This window comes from Zonotrichia albicollis, chromosome 6, assembly GCF_047830755.1.
Source record: "Zonotrichia albicollis isolate bZonAlb1 chromosome 6, bZonAlb1.hap1, whole genome shotgun sequence".
NCBI lineage: Eukaryota > Metazoa > Chordata > Aves > Passeriformes > Passerellidae > Zonotrichia > Zonotrichia albicollis.
Window position 1 is genome coordinate 34,820,775 of NC_133824.1, and position 23,956 is coordinate 34,844,730.

A 23,956-nucleotide genomic window follows, 5' to 3' on the forward strand; every position below is an offset into this window, starting at 1 on the left:
AAACACTTCCTAAAACCCTATTTTCTCTGTTATGCAGTCATATTAAAGGAATATAATTATTCTTTTGATTTGGTCCTATGAAACTCCATGCAGATTTGCATTGACAAATACACTTGCTTTATTTTCTTCTGCAGAAACAAAAAATTGCATAGGGGTAACCTGACTCTCATATGGAAGTTTTATGTAGTAAAGTGTCTGAGCAAATATCTTATTTACAATTTTTAAGGACACTGTTAGATTGCAGCAGAGGAAATGTATATTCTGGCCACAGTGGTCTGATGACATGGCTGTATGTGGCTTCTGGACCAGAGGTGACTCACATTAGCCAACTGGAAATGCCAACAAAAGAATTCACACGTGCTCACACCCTACAAGCCCTCTGTCTTTAGATATCCTTAAAAGTCCAATCAGATTATTGAATATAGGTACCAATTAATGTACCAAATATTGATATCAAAATCATGGAATCTTAATTCCAGGTTACAGACTCAGCTGTTTCACCTCCCGTTATATGAGCTATCAATAAAATAGTGTTCCATTTTGCTGCTATTTTGACAAAGAGGAAAGAGATGACAGAAGACGAACCAAGTGATTATAGAGAATTTGCAGCAAAGTTAGTTATAGTACCTGTGTATGTGTGCATGTCTATGCAAATCTTCTGACTTCTAAATTCAAATAAACCTTGCACAGGCTCATTGGGGAAACAGAGCTTCATGGTATTGTTTTTATGGACTGGCTTTTGTAATGGGGCTTTGCACTTCAGAGTGTGAACAGTGCAAATAGTGTTTGCAGCATGCTGAAAAAACACTTTCCCAAAAACGTCCTTACCAACGTTAAACCTAATTTAAATAGCTTTAGCTTTAGTTTCATAATTTAAAACTGATATAATTAAGTATTTTTCAAAGGAAAACACATGCTGATGTCTCTGCATACTATTAAATATTTAAGTGAACACCATTTCTGCAAATTTTATGATGGAAAATAACTTTATCAAAGCAGATCAGATGAGCACATCGTGTCTCCCTAGTACTAAGTGTATCCTTCTCTTTGAATTATTCACCACTTTATATCTACTTATGTACACAAAAAAACATGCAGTAACTGTACAAAGCAGAGCTTGAGTGAGTCTATTGAAAGGATGTTTTCAATAAGCTCTGTCATATTTCAAATTGCAGATCAAGCACAAAACAGGTAAAGATTTTCATGAAAATTATTGAGGTGAGAGTTGTGAGAATTAGAACAGCAAACTGGTGAGAGTTAGAACGACATGGTTTATGGGACTGTCTCTTGGGAAGAGATTAATTGATGAGTATGAATGGAGCAAAGGAATATTGTGCACTGTTCACCTTGGCCTCATTATCATGCCAGAACTTAGTTATGTAAAACACTGAAATACAAAGTTGCTCTTACTTTGACACTGTATGTTCTAGATGAGAACTCTGCACTGCACACAGATATTAGCCAGCTGGTTTGTCTTCAGCAGCTCTATACAGCCACAGCTTAAGCAGAGGGTGCTATCCGGAAACAACTCTGATGTCAATTTGCTGAAACAAGTCAGAGTCTTTCCTTATTCATAGGATGCATTTATTCTTGGCTTTGCCTACCAAAGCTAATCTCTGAAAGAAAGATGGATAAACTCCCCTGGTTTGTGTAATCTCTTGTAAATATGCTTTAGACTGAGCAGATGTCAAATTGTCATGCTTCTAATGTCGCACGTGTATGAAAGTTTATGATACGCGTGGCAGCATGCTTCAGCAGCAGAGCTAATGCCATTAGTAACACAGCAGTCATGCATCATAAAGTGGAAATAACAAAATTGGTAAGAAGAATGTGCAAGAGGCCAATCGCTTTAAATCAATCCCATCTCACATGACAGAACAGGGCTACACAGTTTTAGCCCTCTTAACTTCCTGTTTTTCTATGTCTTAGCAGTAAAAGTATGCATCATCATCTGAAGAAAGAAATGTCTCCAGGTCTTTCCTTTAGCAAGGAAGAAAAATTCTTATTCCCCTCAGACCTACAAGACAACAGGAAGATGCTGACCCTTGAAAAGGAGTTTGAGTAATACCACAGTTACTCAGTCTGAGTGATTCTAAGCTAACACACTCTTAAGTCAGGACACCAGAGACCACAAATAGAGCTACGATGTGGATACAGAGGCAAAATTATCTTCTGAGCCATCAGAGACCCTGGCTTGTGACAGATAATGGTCAGAACTTACTAATGGTGAAATGTGCTTTTTGAACTTAATTCTTGTTGTTTTTTTCAATTTGCTGAAGTTTTTCAATCAGCTGGGATCGATGGCATCAGACTGGAGAATACCAAAGGAAATCAGAAAATGGCAAAGCCATCCAAATGCTGACTACCAATTGTGACTCAGTGGGCTAAAAAACAGTGGTATTTTTCTTCCAGCTAACTTGCCCAATCTAGCCAAAAGTCTTACCATACTGGTAGCTGGATGCCTTCCTGATATCCCCATTGTGACTAAACTACCCTAAGTTACACCTACATTGACAATATTGACAATAGGGCAGTTGTTAGGAGGCAGTGCTGTGACTTGGCAGCTGTTAGGTCTGCAACTGCACAGCAAATTAAATACTGTAAGGCTTTATCAGCAACCTTTACAGATTGCTTTATCAAAGACAAGGATGATAAGGTAAATGTTTTGACTTTTTTTTCGGTACATGCCCTCAGGTTTTTTTATATGAATCTGCAAAGAATTTTAAATCTTTCTCTGAAGACTTCATACAGCCGTGTGGATAATGAGAAGTGAAACTTGTCTCCAAAGAGATGTATTGGCAGTTTTATTCCCTTCAGTCCATGCTTGGATTCTGGCTGTGTGCTGTGAGAGGTGTCAGACAGCTGAGCATCAGAAACATCTCATGCTGGCCATACTCATGATAGGCAGGTACCACATGTCACCTTCACTTTCCCTAATGCAAGGAGACAATGTCATGAGTGACATTGTGAAGATTTACAGTCCATTGAGATACCTTTTTCTCTTCTCAGGAGCTAATGTAAGCAATAAAGTACACAAGCTCATGGAGCTACATAACTCTTTTTGTCAGCTGTGTCATTTGGATTCAATATATCCCATACTAGATGACAGGAGTGTCTGCTATTCTGTGGTGAATGTTCTGAAAAACCAAGCATAGCACTCACCTCTTCCCTTACCAGAACCCAACAAACAGAATCAAGCCTTTGGACAACAGCAACACAAGCCTTGCAGGTGCAATAATTTATTTGCAAGTGCTTTTGCAGCTAGATCTGCATTTTTGCTTTCATGCATACCTTCTCTTCTTTGCTCCTATCCTTTTTCCACTCCCCAGATACAACAGAGGCAAAGTGCTGTCATACCATTCTCTGTAATTCTTGGTAGTACAATTTCCCTAGGTCAAAAGTAAAGCAGTATAACTGTAAAGAAAGGGGTATTCTTCTCCTTTTCATAATGGCAAAGTGAAAGTTCCAAAGAGATTTTTCACTTTCAGGAAATGAAAACTTGTGATGAATGTTTATATAACTTTTGATTTACCTTATGTCAGTGTTTCTTCAATATTTGTCAGCACTATTGTCAGAATAAACAGCAAGTTGGGACAAACTGGCAAGTCTGTGTATTCTGCTTTTTTTGCTGAAGTGTGGTGCTGCCTATCATAAATCTGTTTCACTGAAAATTAGGACAGTCTCTTCACTACTGGAGCACAGTGAAGGAGGAGAAATATGATGGCAAAAAAATAGCTGTGGTATGACAGATATTACCATTGCCACAGGTAAATCAGTTTGGGAAAGGTTAATTTTTGTTGCAGTTGTTACTGCAGAGATCTGAGTTGCTACTTAGATGACCAGAGCTTTGTCACAATATTGTGCAGGCTGACAAATGACTTTGTGCAAGAAAGGTGTTCTGCTTCCTAGGTGATATTTCAGGTGACATTTATTAGTTACTAATAACACAATGCATTATATATATATATATTTTTATATATATATATATCTGTAGGAAATTTTTCATAGAGCTGCGCAGGAGAATCAATGATTTATTCCAACAAAATCCATGCTTACTACATTGTCCAGAAGTTAGGTATCCTTGTTTATATCTGAAGGGGAAGAGGCAGAGAGAAACAGTATTTTGTTTGACATAGACAAGGGATGGTGAATAAGGAAGTCTACTATAACATCTGGATAGATGTTAATTTAAGAGACTGATGTAACTGGTCATACCACTCATCTGGAGAAAGTACATATATTTGATCTTTGCTAGCAATCTGGGCTTAAGAAATTATTTAAGAATAAAATGCTTCAAGGTTCTTTTTTTTAGATCTGGAAGACTCATTCAAGCTAAGTCTACTCTCTCCTTTTAAACTGTAGCAAACTGATAAACACTTGTAAAATATTTTAATCCTGTAATATCTCCAATTAATGCAAGAGCTGAAATGGGAGATTTTTTTTTAGATAACGAAATGTGTTTCCAAAAAAAATAAAACCCAACCCTAGGAACTAGAAAATATTTAAATTAGAAAAAGGAATGTACTGTATGCTTAGCTAATTATGCCAGGATTTTTGTATGGTTTTTAACCAGGTACCAGTTAAAAAGCTCTTAACTACTTATTATCCTTCTCAAACACTTGAAGGAAAGAAAATTATGTCCTAATTTTACCTTAATTTTATTGTTTGTGTCCTTGTACTCATAATTAATATGTTTTGTACTGCAGGAGGGTGAAATTATATGCTCATTATAGAATTAATTAAAGTCAGATTAAGGCAATTGACTCCCCAACACCCTCCCTGCTGTGATAAGACTTTGGGGGGATTTTTGCCACCTCAGGCATTATTACATTCTCCTATTTCTTCTGCAATGAGTCTTCCTAAAAAAAAAGGAATGCAATTGCACCTATCTGTTATCAGTTTCATTAGATTTACTCAGCATTTCAGTCTTTCTTGAAATTTGGAAAATTGCATTAAACAATCTGGAGCCAACTTTTTCCTTGGTTTTACGGTTTTTTTTGTGTGGTTGACTTGGGGTTTTTTCCAGTTTTTCCTGACAGGTTCTTCCCAAGTCTCAGAGGTCTCTGGTCCTACAGCAGGGAAACCTATGTGTACAGAAGTAAATCATGGAATTCAGTAAAGAGTGTCCCCAGTGACTGCTCTCCACAGCCTCTCAGCTCATCTCTTTCCTTTGTATCTTCTGGATGAAGCTCAAGGGCTTGCATCAAATTGATGACTGTAGACATCTCATTGAAATGTGAACATTTGGACTACACTCTCTAGGCAGATAACAGTCCTGTTTTGTTGTTTTATCCAAGCACAAACAGAATCTACTGTGGGTAACAAGAGAGTAATATGTATTGTAGTACATGTTTATGGTTTAAAAGATAACCAATCAAGAAAAAAAAGTAAAAGGATGTTTACATTCTCTACAGAACTGTAAATTGAAGCATTGGAGTTCTTACTTGACTCCAAGACTGAGAGAAGCAAAGAATAAAAACATAATGTGTAAGTGAGAAGTTCAAAAGCAAGTGAGTAAGCACTTTAGATGTGGTGCTGTAAGTGGAAAAAGAACAAAATCTTAAAATTGGTGTGTCTTGCCCTGGCAGGCGAGTTCCATACTGAAAGTCAGTGAGTTGTGGCTACACTGGAATTGGAGCTGTTCAGTACACAGGTAGAGCAGTACTTCCCCCAGCACTATGACGTTTCCCCCTGACAAAATCATAAGGAAAGATACTGAGAATAAGGATAAATTAATAATTTTCAGAGAATTAAATTAAATGTCCAGTACAACTACCTGAAGTTCTCAGCAAGAAAAACACTTTTCCTTTTAATAGAGTTCTTTGCTGTTTAAAATGTTAAAAACTGTTTAAAAAGTTTTAATGAAAAGTATGTCACCTGCTGCAACATTAGCAAGTGCTTCCCAGCTGTGATTGTGAGGGTGATGTGGAGAAAGTGTTTGTATTCTCAAATTATTGCATTTGTACAGTATTCAACTTGTAGTTTACTTGAATATTTTTGAGAGTGAATTTCTTATCCTTTTTGTCTTTGTCTTTTTTCTGCTGAATTTTACATCCTTTTAATAAGAAAGTTATTTTGCTCTGCATTTGCCAAGGGAGTCATGAAGGTTCATTATATTTTGTTGAAGTGTCTTTTTTGTTAGAACAGCAGATAGCCACTCTCTAATTAAAGTAAATGGCACACATTAATGTCTCTGTAGTGCTTTCTTTATTTCAGATTGATATTCCTTGTCACCTTCTTCTCCCTTTTGATAAGGAAGGTGTCTGTGCCCTTCATTTACTTGTGTAGATTTGTAATGTTTACCCTTTTTTATGGAATATCACTGTAGACTATTGTGAGATCAGCGATCTTTGAGCTGTTTTATAATTTCTGACACTGGTTTAGTAAGTGATCTGAGCAAGTCTATGACAAGTAATTGTTACTTGAATTGGCAGTTTTGGACATTGCTAAAAGCTCCACTGAGACTGAGCTTTGAGATGTTTACATTTATTAGTACAAATGTATGTATGTATGATTACAAATCATACTAAACCCTCTGGAATAGTAGAGCATCCTACTTCAAGCTTGCTTAGCTACCTTATGGAATAGTCACTCTTGGAAACACCACCTGTTCAAAGTGATTTCCACAGTCTTACAGGTTATTTGTGGTAAACAAGGACCTCAACATATATTGCATAATGCTATTTTATCTCAGTGTCTCACTTCAGTAAGCTCAGGTGCCCTTAAAAAAGTTGACTCTAGCATTAAGTGTATTCCAATTTATTAATCTACCTTTAATTGTGTGTAGTGCAAAAGTGGTTAATTATTTTAATCCTACAGGATTAAATGAAGCTTGGAAAGGCTAATGCTAATCTTCTTTTCCTTACTATGTTTTTTCAGAAAGGGAGGAATATCTGGAGACTCACAACATTAATGAATAACAGACATTCTTAACTGATCTCTGTCAAGTCCTCTGTGCAACTATTTCTCTTCACTGTACCTGCATTTTTTACCCCTTTCTAGAACACTATTATACAAATCCTCTTTTCTATCACTAGACCAGGAGACATATCACTGCAAAAAACCTGGCTTGATTCCACGAGTGAGAGAAATAACTGCATGTCAGGAACTCATTGTGGTGTAGAATGAAATTAAAATAAAACACTTGTCAAGGCATGAAAGTCTAATAAGTCTTCTAAACTTATATATTGAGATTTATATTCTCTTTTGAAGTGGATACAAATGTATCTGACACGCTGTTCCTTGTTCAGGTGATCTTGATGAATGTAGCTAATTGTTCTATTGCTGTTATCTATTGCAGGCTGCCTAATAACTCTTCATAAAATGCCTGTGTCGCTACTCCCTCAGCCATTGAAAGGATGCTATAAAGTGGAACTATTAGAGGTGCCACTTTGAGGTGCCACACTAAAGGCTGATAACACCAAAGCCTGATAAGTAACACTACAGTAATAGGTGAAAGAAGCATTAGAGCCTGTAGCAGGAGTGACAGCAAGAATTGGTGAGATTTTATTGTTTATTATTTTAAAATGATCAAATTCTGGTAGAAGGTGTCTCTGCAGGGGAGTTGAAACTAGACAATCTTTAAGTTTCCTTCCAACCCAAATCATTCATTTTAAGTCTTTGGGCCAAGAGGGAGGTAACAAAGCTTTTCTCCTTTCTTCCTTTTCTTCTATCACTATTCTTGGAGGACTTAGCAAGGCCTAGAAGTTTTAAGGAAAGGCAAAGGAAAGCAGCCTAAATGGGCTGAGATCTTAAGGTAGGATTTTAGTTTTGTTTGTACTTTTTTAATGTCAAGGCACAGCTGAAAGCCTTTTGTTTTGATTTAGCTTTTTGGACACAGTCAGGAAGTTGTCTGAATTAAGATGTACTAAGGGGATTACTATAGATAATCGTAGAAGAGTTAAAAATAGTCCTCTAAATGGGTGCTGTTACAGAGAATAAAGAAGTGTATCTTGGAGGAATTTAACTCTGCTCTTCAGAAAATTGATGATATTCATTTGAAAAAAGAGGGTTTTTTTCAGGGGTTACAAGGCAGGAGTGAATGAAGTCAACAGAAAACTGCAGAGGCAAATTAATGCTACTATGCTGGTCAATAGATTGGGAAAATAAAATATGCACAACAGTTAAATGGATCCTCCAAGGACTTTGGTCTGTGAGAAATTCAGAAGACTTGATGCAGGTAAACAATTACCTGGAAGGGGAACTATTGGCTGCACAGATTCTATCAGTCTATTTCAATAACACCCAAGTGAATAAACTGACTTTTTTTACAGAACAGTCAAATGTCCTCAATGAGCTCTTTCAGGTTGAGATTTGAATATATGCCTAATTTTCCTGTTACATGACTTAGGAGTTTCTACCTGAGTTATGTTTTTTTCCTTTAAGAAAGTAGGTATATCCATATTTACACAATTAGATGGAAAATGCATATTTGCCACAACCTTAACTGGTCGGCAGTTTGTATGACTGAGGCCCTATTTCTGTGTGTGAACTCCTAGTCAGCCGAGCATTCTGTGCTTATCTTTGATCCCAGCATTAATCACTAACAAACATGGTTGGGCAAATGAGATAATTAGCAGTTTTGAAATAAGAACTTTTATTCTTGCACTCCAAAGTTAATAGCATCCTATTGAAGAACTGGGAAAGTAGCAAGATTAATTTTCTTTTTCTCCAGGGTTTCCAAGTGAGCCCTTTCATGGAAAAGCAATGTAAGTAAAGAACCTCATTTGATAGGTATGTGAAGACTACTCAAAACTATCAATATTTCTTCAGAAAATTTAATGATAAGAACAGTAATAAGCTCAAAGTTTTTTCCTCAATTTGTGTCCTGTTACAACTAAATTGATCTCAAATGATTAAAAGGATTGTTTTAAAAGCTAATAGTTATGTTGGTCTTTCTCAATTTTCTGTAACTGAAATGAACTTGATTTTTAAATAGACATTTGGTATGCACCCATGATTTCTGGATGTAGAAATCCAGATTAGCCTCTGGATGTACGTAGCTGAACAGTTAGTCAACATCTCTAAATAATACAAACATTGACTCTTCAAGGTTATGATGAAGGCACTTTCACTCCAGTGTAAAATTTTCTCAAATAAGAGGCTTAGAGCTTATCTTTTCTGTTAATATAGATTTGTTTTTTCCTCCATCCATAGACTGACCTTGGTGATTTTACTTTCTGGGAAAACTAAAGTGTATTGTCTTTACAGTGTTTGTACCTCACATATGTCAGTTTCAGAGGTTAAAAAACCCAGTACTTTTTAAAGTAACAAAACCTTGCCTTGGTTCAAGAAAAATCTTCAGAAATAGTTCATTCACTTCTGAAGAGTCTCATGGTTTGTAGAAGTCATATGTGGATGGATTTTGCTTCAGATACAAAAATCTCAGCAACTCTATTTTAGAGAAACAAGAGAGTCTGGAGATATCTATAACTAACAGGATAGCTTTATCTAGATTGCAGCATCCCACACAATATTTGATGTTTCCATAGGACATTCTAGATTTATAAAACCTGAGAACACCTCAGGAAGGTGGAAAATGCTAATCTCCTTATTCTTATACACTCAGAAAGTAGGTCATATTATTCATTCATTTCATGAAAAGATTTTCCTTCTCTTTTATTCCTCAATGATATACTTTTTTTTGAACTGTCAGTCAAAACAAAGTGTAAAGACCACATTGCAGGACAAATGGCATATAAATGGATTTTGTAAATCCTTCCATATCTGCGCAAACATTACAAAAAAGAAAGCTTCCAAATGTGGATGGTTAAAACACAGCACAGTTCACAAACTGCTAGATCAGCGTCTCAGTTGCAGCCATTTTCAGTATATTGTTTTTGGAAGTCAAAAAACATGAGAACTTTTCTTACACTAAAAGTTAACCCCATTCCACTACAGAATGGGCCAGAATTTGAGAGTGTGATAAATTCAGATGTGCAAATAGGTGCTTTTAGCACCTTTTCACAACTCCATTTCCAGTGCTGCTCTGTGCCAGAGTGCACAATTATTGAAAATGGGAGGCTGCCTTGGTCACAGGAGTGAACATGCATCAGTTGGGTGTGAAATAGGTGGCTGAATAATAAGTTCTTATTTAGCTCTATAAATGCAAAGGTAATTTCTCTGAATGGATTAACATGTGCAATTATTCTAGGCACTTACACATTTATTTTGATTACATCCTATGTTTTATTTACATCAATTAAAGGCTTATGTGGATTTGCAACCATATCTACTGGCTTTAAAAGAAGCCAACAGAAGTGTAGAAGAGTTGTTTGGGATATTCTGGTCTTATGTCAGGTTGTCCTTTATGAATGCCATTCCACTTTGACAAAAAATAGTATCTTTTTTCCATTAGAAGAACTGCCTTGACAGTACAGATACTGCCACTGTTTTGTCCAGCTTAATTGCTGATTTAACATTAGTGTGGTCAACTGACCATGCTAATAGGATTTATGCATAGCTTGAAGAAATTGTCCTCTATGTTCTCACTAAAGAGTTTCTGAGCACAGGTGCCAATACAACAGCTTGTGGCCTCCCTGCTGCACAGACTCTGATCCAGAATACTGGCATCTTGAAAGAATCCTAATAGGCACAGTAAAATTGAATGGTACAGCAATGTGTACAAATAACTGGCCTCTTTCTTCTTCCCTTTTCCACAAAGCATGAGATCTGGAGTACTGGATCATCTACGTATAAAGGAAGTCCTTGACCAGAAATGTCAAGGACAGAAAAAGCCAGATTTTTTTTTTTTAATATTTAGCTTTGAAAAATCCTCACATTTCAGAGTAGAAGATTAGCAAGGATATAAGCCAATCGAGTTGATAAGACGCCTGGCAGATACCAGAGATAAACGGCTTTATTGTGTGTTTATCTTGTAGAGGCTAAATTTTGTCCTTACTGTCTTCTCTTTCTATATCTATCTTGCAGTTTCTTTACAGATGAAAAGTTTACTGAAGGCTCTCTGAAAGGAGGCACAATTCCATATCCTGCTGGAAACTTTTTTGGCATATCATTAAAACATAGGATGTACAAAGATTAGAGAGGGGAACTGAACAAAATCAATGACATTCAGTCCAAGAGGCACCACAACAGTGCAGTTTGTAATATCTGATAAAGGAATGACTCTGAGTGCCACAAGCTTTTCTCAGTGGTGTGACAGGAAAGGCATTTGAGCCCTGAAACAGTGCTGCTTATGAAATAATGGACTGTAATCTGAACCATCTTGCTACAGAGAGGAATAAAGTCATAAAGGGACAAAAAAGCTTGAATTTGTGTGCCCACCCCCAAAGTTTGGACACTGCTGAAAACACACAGAGTTTACATTCTGTCATATGACACAATCATTTAAAGTTGCAGCAGGTTAATTGGACTGCTAAGCCAGCATCTGGGGAAATCTAAAGGCAACAATTAATGTGTCCTAAAGCTGCTGAACATCAAAGAGAAAAAACTCTCTGATAGCTGTTAGCTTATTGCTTTTTCACTCTCCTTTTTTTACAGCAGGGAGAGCACCTTAGGCATCCCAATGTATGACTGCCTGTTCTAACATGGCTTTTATCACCATCATTCAGAGCCCCATGAGGGCAGGGAACCATTTCTTATGATGTACATCTGAGTTGTGAAATCCACCTTTAGGCGGTTCTGAGGGCTGAAGCAGAGGTAATGAGACAAGGCAGGCCCATTTTCACCAGGGTTCAGGGAGTAGAAGATTAATTAGTTAAAACAGTCTCCCCTTGGGATTGACTTTAAAAGGCAAAATATGTTGAAATAAAATATCTCAAATCTAACTTTTAGTCTCAGTGGCCCTACATGTCAAGCAAATGAGTATTGGTTTCCTCATTAATCAAATAGGTAAAACCAAAGTATACAGATTATGCAGAGAACACATTATGTGTTTTGAAGGCATCGGGGTTCAGGCTTACCATTGTGACTCATGATAACCCATATATCTTGTGTTTGTGCTGAAATAAAATGACAGCACCATGGTGACATTGACGCCGTGCTGACAATGCTATTCAAGAAGGGATATGTCTTGCTTGTTTTCCCAGTGGATGCAAAATTTTTTCCAGCTCCTCTCTCATGAAGACTTGGTCAGCAGCTACACTTCAGATCCAAGTTTAGTAGTGAAATTCTTGCAGGGTATGCAGAAAAAGAGCCAATGTTGTGCTATTAATATTTATACTTTGGGTTTTCTATCTCTCACTATTTCTTTGCTGTCTGTTGAAGACCTGTCTTTTTGCTATGCCAAGTGCAGCTCAGCTTCCCAGTTTGCAGTGCCTTCACACACCCTGGGGCCAGCACAGACAGTACTAACTGATGGCGAGCTGAGCACAGTAACCACTTCAGGAGCTGAGATGCAGAGGTATCCTTTGTTCAATTATTTCCTCCTGCTGGAGCTCTGTTGAATTTCTGAGCACTTATTTGCTTTCTCATTATTTGCTTAATTCAATTGCATGGCCTGAAATTGTGTTTTCTGGGAAGAGAAGACTCTTCCTTACACACCCCTTTGAGCTTTGGGGACTCTACCAATTTGTTTGCTCCTGGTACATAGAAGTAGACAGCTTCACTCCTGTTCCTCCCAATTAAAATATGCAATGCTTTCTCATTCCTTTCTCTTCTCTGTAGATATCTCTTCTAATTCTATTGCTTCACATTTTTATTATTAAATTTGCATTGCTCTCAAGTTTTTCTTAAAATAAAGAAAAAATCCAGCAAATAATGGAATTGTTTAGGTTGACCTCTTAGATCATAGTAACTGTTAACTCAACACTGCCAAGTCCACCAGTAAACCATGTCCCCAAAGTGCCACATGTACCTGTCTTTTAAATACCTTCAGGAATGAGGACTCAGCCACTTCCATGGGCAGCCTGTTCCAACACTTGATAACCTTTCCAGTGAAGCATTTTTTCCTAATATGCAATTTAAACCTTCCCTGGTGCAACCTGAGAGCATTTCCTCTCTCCTGTCACTTGTTACCTGGGAGAAAGTTGTACCCAGCTCCCATCTAGGTACAACTTCCTTTCAGGTCTCCACTCTCTTTTCCTTCAGATGAAACAGCCCAAAATCCCCATAAGACTTGTGCTCTAAATCCTTTATCAGCTTATTGCTCCAACACCTCAATATGCTTCTTGACAGGCTGAAAACTGGACATAGTATTTGAGGTGTGGCCTCACCAATGCTAGGTCCAGGGGGGAGATCACTGCCCTCGTCTTGCTGGCCATACTATTGCTGATACAAGTCAGGGTGTACACTTTCGAGGTCCTGTGAATTCCATTTACTGGATGGCTGATTGGTTTTCCTGGAACAGAAGAGATTTTGGCAGGAGATAAAATGAGAATATTTATCACTTCTATTTATCACTTCTGAAATCCTAAATGATGTGTATATTTAAAGAAGCCCTTAAACTCCTTTTGGGACTGCAATATTATAATTTACCTTTGCAAAATTCTATTCTGAATATAAGGTTTCTATATTACTATCTAAAAAATTAAGTATTTGTTAACAAAACCACAACTAATTGCTACAGGGTAAAAATGCTTTTGTTCTACCACAATTTCTTTAATGTTGTATTAGCCCACTGGTTGGAAGAATACTTAGGATGAGAAGCTTGATCCATATTAGCACTCCCAAGACCAATTCCTGGATAGATTTAAAAGCTTTGTGTTTGTGTTATGCCTCTAAGATACTAAAAGCTCAATGCACCAAATGGAGCGTTCCAAATTTTCAAAACAAAGTCAAGCCAGCATTTTCCCTTCTAAATCTACTATTCCATGTACTTTATGAAAATCCAGGTTTTGTCACAAGGGGCAATTTCCACTGAGGCTGAGGTTCTTTAGTGAGGTGTTTGGCAGTGCAACCTTTCAAGAAAAGCAAGGGGAAAGAACACCAGGTAGTGTTTGGTTTCAAGAATGTCTAGGGGATCCATATTAGCTTCAGTTTTCTGAGCTAACTGGAGACCACACGGCCTCCAAGTATCCCTTGTAATCAAGCTTCTCCATGTTTCAAAACTACTCTGATGTTCCAACTGTTGGTCTGCTGTAAGTGTTCGTGTAATTACTTGAGCATGCTATCAGAATTTCAACGGAAAGGTCTTAGGGTGCCTTTTCTGTTTTTCTGAGCTTAACATTGAACTGTCCAGCGCTAGAGGGTGGTAACCACAACTAAAAGGTATAGGTGTCCATTGCTGTTACTACACTCAAAACAAACACGAGAGCTACTTGCATCCTGCCTCTTATTATAGCATTGTCTAAACAGTTCTGATAGCACTGAGGCTTTCAGTGCTTTATAGGGACTGATAAATTCATGTGCTTAGAAGTAAGTGCAAGAAGCAAAGTGATAGATCCTTTGGGCTCTTGCTATGAAAAAAATCAGTGGTTGTGAGCTCTCAGTAAGATCTGGAGTAATTAACCATTTCTAACTTTATCCACCAATCAGAGTCTCTGTGCTCAGTGGAATTAAGCATCTCAGCCCATTAGCTGATATTCTTGGGCAAGTCAAGATGTTGAAAGACCATTATGTGTAATCCTAATCCTTGATTTTCTATCATTTTTATCCCAAGATTATTGAATCAGCAGACAGATGAACTTCAGTTTGTGATCCTTTGGCATGGTTCCAGGTACTGTAATATCTGAAATGATTTGCAAGGCATTTATACATTTTCAATAGGAGGGGAAATTCTCCAAACAACTCCAAATTAGCTGAAGAACAGGAGGAAGAAAATCCACGAATTATTTACAAGTGAACATATGATCCCTCCCATTCTTTTTGCACATGGCTTGTCAAACATCTTTTTCATACATTTGGAAGCTCTAAGGAAAATACTGTTCAGGCAAATGTATGTACATCTAGATGTCCACAGGCAGGTGTAGTAAAGCAAAACCTCCAATAAAATATGTCACAGACAGGATGTCCACATTATGTTTACACGCTTAGTACTGATGTTTTTCAGAGGCTACTTAGTCATGGACCTGAAATCTGTGAGTGTGTACTGAGGGAGCTGTACAAAAGTATAGAGGTTTGCACTTAAGGTTTTGGTCAGCAAAGTGCTAATGACCATTATTTCTGAATATTAAAGTTTTTTCCATTTGTCTTTTTATTTTGTGAGGGAATAACAATATGAGGTTCTTTTTTCATCTGGGTAAGAACTTTTGATGGATGTTAAATAATCCAAAGTTTCTTAATGTTTTAGGCTTAAAATTCAATGCATTCAAATAACATTTAAACATTTAAAGGCATACTGTTAGAAGCACCAAAGTCATAAATTTTCCTACAGAACTGAAAGCCTCACTTCCTCTTGGACAAAGGTTCCTGATTTATTTTTCCTCTTGTTGATTAAATTAGTCTCAAAAGATGTATCTTAAAATATGTCCACATAACACAATGCAGTACTATGGTCTCCTGAGTTATCTGTGGAACAGTCAACATGAAGCAAGGCACAACATGAGACCATGCAGAGAAACTGCCCTGCAGCCTTGAAGCAGTATATCCCATGTCAACCAGCTCTGTGTCTTAGGAGGGAGTTTTTGAGGCCTCTGTTACTAGTCAGAGCTCTCAAATCAGTTTATTTGGCACCTATATAGAGCCTCAGCCCAGTCCATGCTCTAGGGCATTGCTGCTAGGACCTTTGAGAATTTTATTTTTAACCCCTTGTCCTGCAAGTTGCATATCTGCAAAACAAAAAAGGCAAAAAGGCAATAGTACATCTTATGCATTTGTTAACTGTTTTTTCATCTATTAATGAAGAATTTACGTAAATAACAAGCAATGTTAGAAAACACACACAGACACACAAAAAACGGCGTTGTAACTTTGATCATCTGCAGCAAATTTCTCCACAGATGTGCAAGACCTATCATCTTCTTCCAGCATAGCACTTAGATTTTTGTGCCACTTTGCTGAAGACTTTGTTTTGTGTGCCAGTACTTGCAATTATTCTAGTAATGACACTCTGTAATTGACATCCTGGCATTCTCAAAGCTTGCTATCAAAGCTGACAGCTATCATATAACATGTTGTCTTTCCCAAGGGGAATGTCAGTCAGATTCCCTTCTTGCACTTTACTGTTCCACCTTAGGTATGTGCATGCACGTGTGCGCACAGCTTCTGGGGGCTGAAACAGCAGAGCCTTTCTGTTAGGTGCCCCAGAAGAATTTCACCCCAGAATTCCAGCAGAAGTACCAAAACAAGTTCCATATTTTCCTCTCTCTCTGGTGACCACCTACTCCACCTGTTTATTGTAGCTTGCATCTGGCTTAGGGAAATGCAGGGACCTCGTTATCAGTCAGAACCACACATGCAGCAGCTGCCAGCTGGTTTGCTAAAACTGGGAGAGCTGTTTCCAATACATCGGTAAGCATTTGTTATGATAAAAGTGCTGACATAATTGCAACATGAAGCAAGTTTAAAGTGTCAATTTACATCAAGGACACAAGTCAAACACTTTTGAAAAAAAAAGAACAACAAAAAATTCTTTGTGACGATTTGTTCTTCACATCCTGTATTAAACAGAAACAGTGAGTGGTCCTTGGGAAAAGCAGATTTCAGATTCTGTTGCAGAGCAAAAATATCCTGTAATCTTTGCAATTTTATAGAATTTTCAAAGTAAATATCAGAATAAAAAGTCATTAATTTTCATGTTTCTGTAGATCACTATAGATAAAAAGTAATTGCTAACCTTGTTCTGGAAAGGAGTTGGCAAAAATAATAATGTATTTTTTTGCAAGTAAGATTGTTTGCATGAGGAATTGTTACATGGCAACCTGCTTCTGCTTGAAAATAATTACCATCTTATTAAAGTGTGAATAATTTCTACATTAAGTTAATAGCCCAATGCCAGGAAAATTTTCCAGAACTGTTCCATTTTTGTGTACAGAATTAGGATTTTCTATTTTTGTTATTCAGTTTATCTGCGTCTTAGATGAATGCTAGTGTTTATGATTATACCTTTCACTATCCACTGAAGAAAACAGATATGTACTGCTACATTTTTATAGAACACCTCTCATATAAAGATTTTATGGATGTTCATTTGTTGGCTCTTAGAGCTGTGTAAAAAACCAAGAAACCAATGGTTAAAGAAAATGTCTGTGGAGGTTATGTGGCTGTTCATATTGGAGGCAGGGGAACATTGGCAACTGGAAAGAAACTCAGGTGAGTTCCAAAAAATTCAGTTAAAGATATCATAACTAAATACTAAAAGGGTAGAGACTTCCAAATTCTAAAAATGGTAAAACTCACTTCTAAAAAAAATTGCTTCCTAAAAAACAACAATTTATTTAGACTAAGAAAAATTTCTTACTCTTCTGATTGAGTTTTGTATATCTTGAATGAAAGCAGTTAGAATTTTACTTCCCATCATCCTGAATGACTTAGTGAATTAGGAGAAACAAAAGTATGTTCACTGAGAAAAGAAGGAAGACCAAGATTTACCAATGAAGGCCACATGCTGTCATGATGCAGTGTGAATTTAATGGGTGTTTTAATGTTCAGCGCTCCAGTGAATAACAGATACTGCTTCTAGCTCCCTCTTATAATATTTTATCCTAATCTATGGTGGTAGGTTGCTTTGATTTCCACCTGCGTTTTTAAACAGATCGTACTTATTTCAGTTTAATAACTACAAGTGTGATGATGGTGAAAGTAAAATCTTTGTGAGAAAACATAACACTCCAGTGTTACTCCTGTAGGAGTGTGCAGCATTCCTGAATTTAAAATATCATTCAGCTTTGCAACAGAGCAGGCAGTTTCATAAGATCAAAACTGCACGAGGTTGCGTAAGCTATATATGCTCACCTTGGAGATGTGATGAGAATCACCCCAATAATAAAATTAAGCAGAGGTATTGGGCCTACATAAAAGAATCTGTGGAGAAATTTTCCCTGTCTAACTATTCAGGCAGTCTGGCAGTCACACTCCACCACCAGACACATTCCCTTCTGCCCCTGACACTGTCTGATGCCCCTTTGCAGCAGGTGGCTCCAGTGAGCTGACAGGAGCCCTGCTTGATTCCCTCTCTGCACACCCCACACTCACAGTCAGACAAGATTTCCTTACCAGCTCAACTTTTGGGTTCCCATAGCAGAGTCTCAGAGAATTCCTCTAAGGCATTCCTTAAAACATTTTATTCACAGTGCAGTAACACAGAAACAGCTTGAGCTGACGCCTCTGAGGAGGCAGGGAGATCACCCCTTAGCCTCCTTTTTCCCAGTTTAAACACCCCCAGCTTCAGCTGCTTCTCCTAAGTCTTGTGCTCCATACCCTTCCCCAGCTCCACTGTCCTTCTCTGGACATGCTCCAACACCTCAATGTCCTTCTTGTCATGAGAGGCCCAAAACCGGACACAAGACTTGAGGTGCGGCCTCACCAGTGCTGAGTACAGGAGGAAAATCCCTGTCCTGGTCCTGCTGGCCACACCATTGCTGATACAGGCCAGGACGCCTTTGGCCTTCTTGGCCACTTGGCCACATGCTGCCTCATGTTCAGCTGACTGTGGACCAGTACCCCAGCTCCTTTTCCACTGGCAGTCTTCCAGCTAATCTTCCTCAGCCTGGAGCACTTCATGGGGTTGTTGTGACCTAAGTGCAGGACCTGGCTGTTGAACCTGAGACAATTGGCCTCTGCCCATGAATCCAGCCTGCCCAAATCCCTCTGCAGTGCATTCCTGCCCTCCAGCAGACCAACACTCCTGCCCCATGTGGTGTCATCTGTGAACTGAGGGTGCACACAGTCCTCTTGTCCAGGTAATTGATAAAGATATGAAACAGGACTGTCCCCAGCACTGAGCCCCAGGGAACACCATTGTGACTGTCTGCCAGGTGGATTTAATACCAGCTGCCTCCAGGCTTCTTTTAGCTCTGTGAGGAGACATGGCTGCTATCACTCCTGGTCCTGCCCAGGTCGCATCAGCCACTGTTGCATGAGCTGCCAGCTCCTGGCAGCTCCCTCAGGAGCGCTTTAGCAACTCTGAAATAGCTTACAAATTTATCTTGAGTTTTGTCAAGCTCTTCACGTCACTTTACTGAAACCTACATAAAGAGATTTTATCCATTTTAATTAAGGAATAACAGAAACTAACTCAGTGAAGGATAAAATCTATATTGAAACTGTACAAAATAGTTTTTCACATTCCTAGTTTGACGTGATTCCCTGGAAAAGGGAGATTTTATGCCATATGAAGAAAAATAATCTGAATTGACAGAAGATTTTATACCTCTGGTTTTGTAGTTCCACATTAAAGTCTAAGTTTTAAGTCACAGAGTTTTGTCTCGAGCTGTAACATACTTGTAAGATTTGGTCACAACTGCAACACTTATCAGAAATAATAATTTAGTTTGTTAAATGTTTCAGAAACCAGCTTAATGTCAATCAGCATATCCAGGTGGAAATGAGTTTGCCTTTCTAAACAAGGAGCTTAAAGTGGTGATCAGCCAGCTACATTCAGATTATATATATATATATCTTTCCAGTATTTATTTATTCAGCAATGATAGGTTGACAGCTGGCATTAGCAAAAGAGTTCTGAACTTAGTCAAAATCTAACCAGTCAGATGGAACAACACATGCTAAAATAACATACCTTAGGTTCATCACTCAGGGGATAAAAGCTGTGGGGAGGTGACATTCCATTCCACAGAAGGATTCATACTTGAACATGTATGAAAGTTAAATAATTTTAAAATTTTCTGTAATAAAAAAACCCCTAGAATTCTTTGCTCTCGACAAATAATTTCAGACCCATTGGACCATCTTATGATCTAATAAATTATCAAAGTATTTGAAGTAAGTGATTTCAAAATATAGCATGAAATGTTGTGTTTTGATGTTTAATTGAGTGCTACATGAGCTATAAAAGCATTTGAGTTGTAAGAAAGGTGCAGGAGACAAACACTTCTCATTTAACATGGTTAGCACAATTTTAGTTGTGACTTCCCCAAGATAATCTCACAATTTTCTTGTTTAACTGTGATTTTCAAAATACCAAGCATGTACCATGAAATAAGGTTTTATCTTCTATATTCATTTATTAAATTAGCTCCTAGCACCTGTACTCATCTTCTATGTTTTTATTACAGTCAGCTGAACCCACCAGTTCAGGAAGTTTATCCAGAAATGAATTTTTTACTTGAATGAAGTAGAAATGAGATGGTATGGAAAAGACACGTGTATTGGTGGTATTTTTGTTTGATTGCTTGGTTGGGGTTCTTCTTGGTGGAAACAAGCAAACTTTATATTCCAGTTTAATTTAAAACATTTTCTAATCAAAGGGCTATAACAGAAAGGTTTTCAATCTTATGATTATATCTGTACTATTCCCTTTAAGCTGCAGGAGTCTTCCACTGTGCATGTCAGCCCCACTGAAGTCTTTCCTAGGTAACTAAAGTTGCCTAAAAAAAGCCTTTGTGGGGATTATGTAACCAACCATTGTCAAAAGTAAGAAAGAAGCATTTATATGTGCATATTTTTATAAGCACGGCCATATAAAAATGATTTACCTTACAAAGCATTTACATTATATCATATCCCTAAAAAATTTAATTTATTTTCCAGCCTGTCCATTCTTGGGTAAATTTACCCAACCAAGCAATCTTCTTGTGAACTTTGAGGTGGGCCAAAGTTTCTTTAAAATTTTTTTTATTCCCCTTCAACAAAAGTACAAAAATCACCTGTGTGCAAAACCTTAGCTTTGTTTCAGAAGTGACTAGTTCCTGAAAGTGAACATGCAAACTGATACACAACAGTAAATGTATCTTTCCAGGGAGAGAAAGGAGGAGTGGGTCACAGCTGTAATCCCACTGCCGTTGGCAGTGGCTCTCTAAGAGGGTCAGAGCAGTTTCTAAGCCTGATATCAGGTCTTTATGACAGGTAGAGATTTGCTTTTCTTCAGACCATTAGAGTAGCCTGACTTATGAAACACTGACCAAATAGTTGATGCTAAGGCATCCTGTTTCTTTTGCTTACAAAATCTAATCCAAAACCAAGTAGAAGGATTTTAGCTCACATAGAAGAAAGTAAATAAAGTAGTATTAAGTGTGCCTGTTCTTTGCTTTATCTTCCTCCAGTAGTTAGGGACTTTTGCTGTTTGTTTGTTTTTTCTTGTCACTTTTGACAAAAATGCAAGAATTCTGATATTTTTATCTTTTTGGAAATGCATTGTATACTCAGCTTTTTTCCCAGCTGATTTTGCATCTACTCACTTGAAATGTTCTGTATGGTAATTCAGTCTGCTGCTTGTGTATTTACCATGACACCCTTCAGTGCAATGTATGTCAACTGGCTTTTCTCTCCAGTCTGCAAAAAGTAGTCTTTTGAGATAGTGTTAGAAATTAACAAGTTCAATACAAAATTTTAAAATACCCTTTTTAATACTTAATATACGGTTTTCTGCTTGAAGACATAAAAAATATAGGAGGCAAAATATTTCCATGTAGTTTCAAAGAAAGTAAAGCCTGGAGTTAGTTAAAACAAGACTTAAACCATACTCTTTGTGTAAATGGAAATTTCCAGGCAGATGAGCAGGAATTTCACTAAACAGATAAAATAATTTCAGAAAACTGAACAATCCAGACTGGGTCAGTTACAAGGTAGACAATTGTTGCTTATGTCTGGCAAGAAACTTGTAGCTGAAAGATACACAATAATTTATGTCCAATGCTGACAAATGGTTACAGGTCAAAACAAGCAAAACTTGTCTTTTTTTTCTGAAACAAATATCCCATTTCAGACCTGTCAGTCATAATAAGATGCACTATGCTGAAGTGATGTAAAACCACAAATAAAAACATTCAATAATGGCTAAAGAAAATGAAAGTGTCTTCTGCCCACACAGAGGCCCTTTCTGTCTGACCCATGTCTTTGCTAATGAAAACAAATTTAAGAGGTGGGGTATTTATTATGGAAGAAAGTTAAAGAAAAGGACTTGTCAGTTTGATGGAAGACGTTATTTGTGGAACAAAAACAGAACATGATATAAATTGCAAGACTAAGTAAGGGCCAGCCCTGCATGGGTAATATGCATATTGCATAGGCATAGGTTTATTTCTTCTAGTTGATGTAAACAGCTTGTTATCATTCTGGACTAAAAGATAGAAGATTGAACAAGAGAAAATGAGTGTATGGAACATGTCTTGTATAACAGTTTCCAAATACAACTTGCAGTGAGCGAAAAATTAAATTGTTCTGTATGGCTTAATGATATAATCTTGGAAGAAAATGATTGTTTACTATGTGAGAAGTACTGTGGAGATTATCCCAGCTTTACCACAGAAGGGCAAGTTAGTCATCTGTTGGCATCTTTGAACCTTAGTTATCTATTGCCTCTTTGATGTGTGAAGGTTGGGTCAGCCTGATCTTAAGCCTTGACTTTTTTGATCACTAATAGTACTTAGATGGATTTCCAGACTTCTTCCAAAAATGCATGACTATAAAACAAGTGAGAACTAGTTGTTATAGAACCAATTTCCAGTTGGGATGCAAGTCTGATGCACTGATTTTTCATTTGTTTACAAGTTTATAGAGAACCTGCATCCCTATTAAAAGTCTGAAGCCCTGCTGAATAAATCCATGGGTTTTCTGACAGGGCTACCTCTATGTATGCTCTAGATCTAATGGTTTATCAAAATCAATCTTATAGTCTTTACCATTATGAAAGAGCCATTTACAGAGAACAAAGAAGAACTATTTGTTAAGAGAAGTCAGTTTATAATGAATTTGAACCTTGCTGGGGACAGTTTTCATGTATCAATTTTAAAACTTTCAATAGAGCATGCAGTGATATAAACATGCATCTCTGAACTATTTTTCCTGATATCAAGGAGAAATATAAGTAGAAGTAATTTTTTTTTAATGCAGTCGTAAAAAATTAATATGTAATTTTCCAGGTACTTTCAGTAATACACCCCCTGCTGCAAACAATCTAAACTTGCTTTCTTCTAAAGTAAACAGAAAGAGGCAGCAAAATCAATACAAAATTGTTAGTGAAACAGGTGGAAATAAACTTCAGTCAGACATAGTTGCAACTTGCTACTGAAAGTTTAATTTTTAAGGCCATGCTTCACAATCCCCTTTCCAGGCCGCAGCAGGATCCCAGAATCGCTCGTTAGGCCTCAGCCTTGAGGAGCGGCACCCGGGCTCAGCGTCTCCTGAGTGCCTCAGGAGCATCATCTGCTCCCAGAAACTGCTGCTGTCTAACCAGCTCCTGCCCTTTTTATTATGAACAACCTTGGAAAGTATTTTTCTTGCCTGAATGGCATAACACCTTTGCTCTTAAACTTTCAAAGAAAGTTGCCCAAACGGTGGCCAGGGTGAAACATTGTTATGACTGAGGCCCTCGCTTGTGGCCTGTGCACAGAGATCCAAAATGAGGCCTTTGGAGCTCTCCTGGACTGCAGTGAGGGTGATAGGCCACTTTCCCCTGAGGGACAGCTCCTGGAGCCAGGGAGCTCCTGTTTGCTGCACTCAGAGGCTGCTGAGCAAGGATGGATCCCGGGCTGAAACCCCCATTCCTCGAGGCCCAGCCCTTCAGCCCTTCAGGAGACACAAAGGCATCCAAGGTGAGCATTTCGCTGCCTTGCAGGGAGTTTGTCACAGGTACCTTGCACTGACTCTTTATGTCTGTATGCATACAAGGATGCAAATGCTATGGCAGACATGGGAGAAATGCTGCTCTCTTAGCGGTTTGAGTACTTTGGATATCTAAGTGGGTTAGGCCTGAAAACAAGTTTAATATAAGTTATTAGCTAAGTGAAATGCTGATAAGTCTTGATTCTTTGCTAAATTGTCAAGCTTAAGATATAAGTTTAAGAACTGTCAACTTTGAATGCTGTTAAACCTTTAGGCTGCATTCCTTTTCATTCTTGCCATTCCTATCCTTTTGTCACACACACATACACACTCACTGTTCCCAGTTAATTTCGGCACACACACACACACACACAACAAACAAATAGTTCTTGGTATATTT

At 37.7% G+C, this 23,956-nt stretch overlaps 1 long non-coding RNA gene across 2 annotated transcripts in view; it reads left to right on the forward strand.

The window, feature by feature from the left end:
• LOC113459559 (uncharacterized) overlaps window positions 1-23,956 on the forward strand; it is a 216,679-nt gene that overhangs the window by 134,681 nt on the left and 58,042 nt on the right. The window contains exon 9 of one of the 2 annotated variants that reach the window (XR_012580841.1): window positions 5,027-6,092. The exons of the other annotated variant lie outside the window; for it this stretch is intronic. This is a non-coding gene — a long non-coding RNA (uncharacterized LOC113459559). Of the gene's footprint in view, window positions 1-5,026; window positions 6,093-23,956 lie in introns of those variants that run through there. 2 annotated transcript variants of the gene reach the window in all.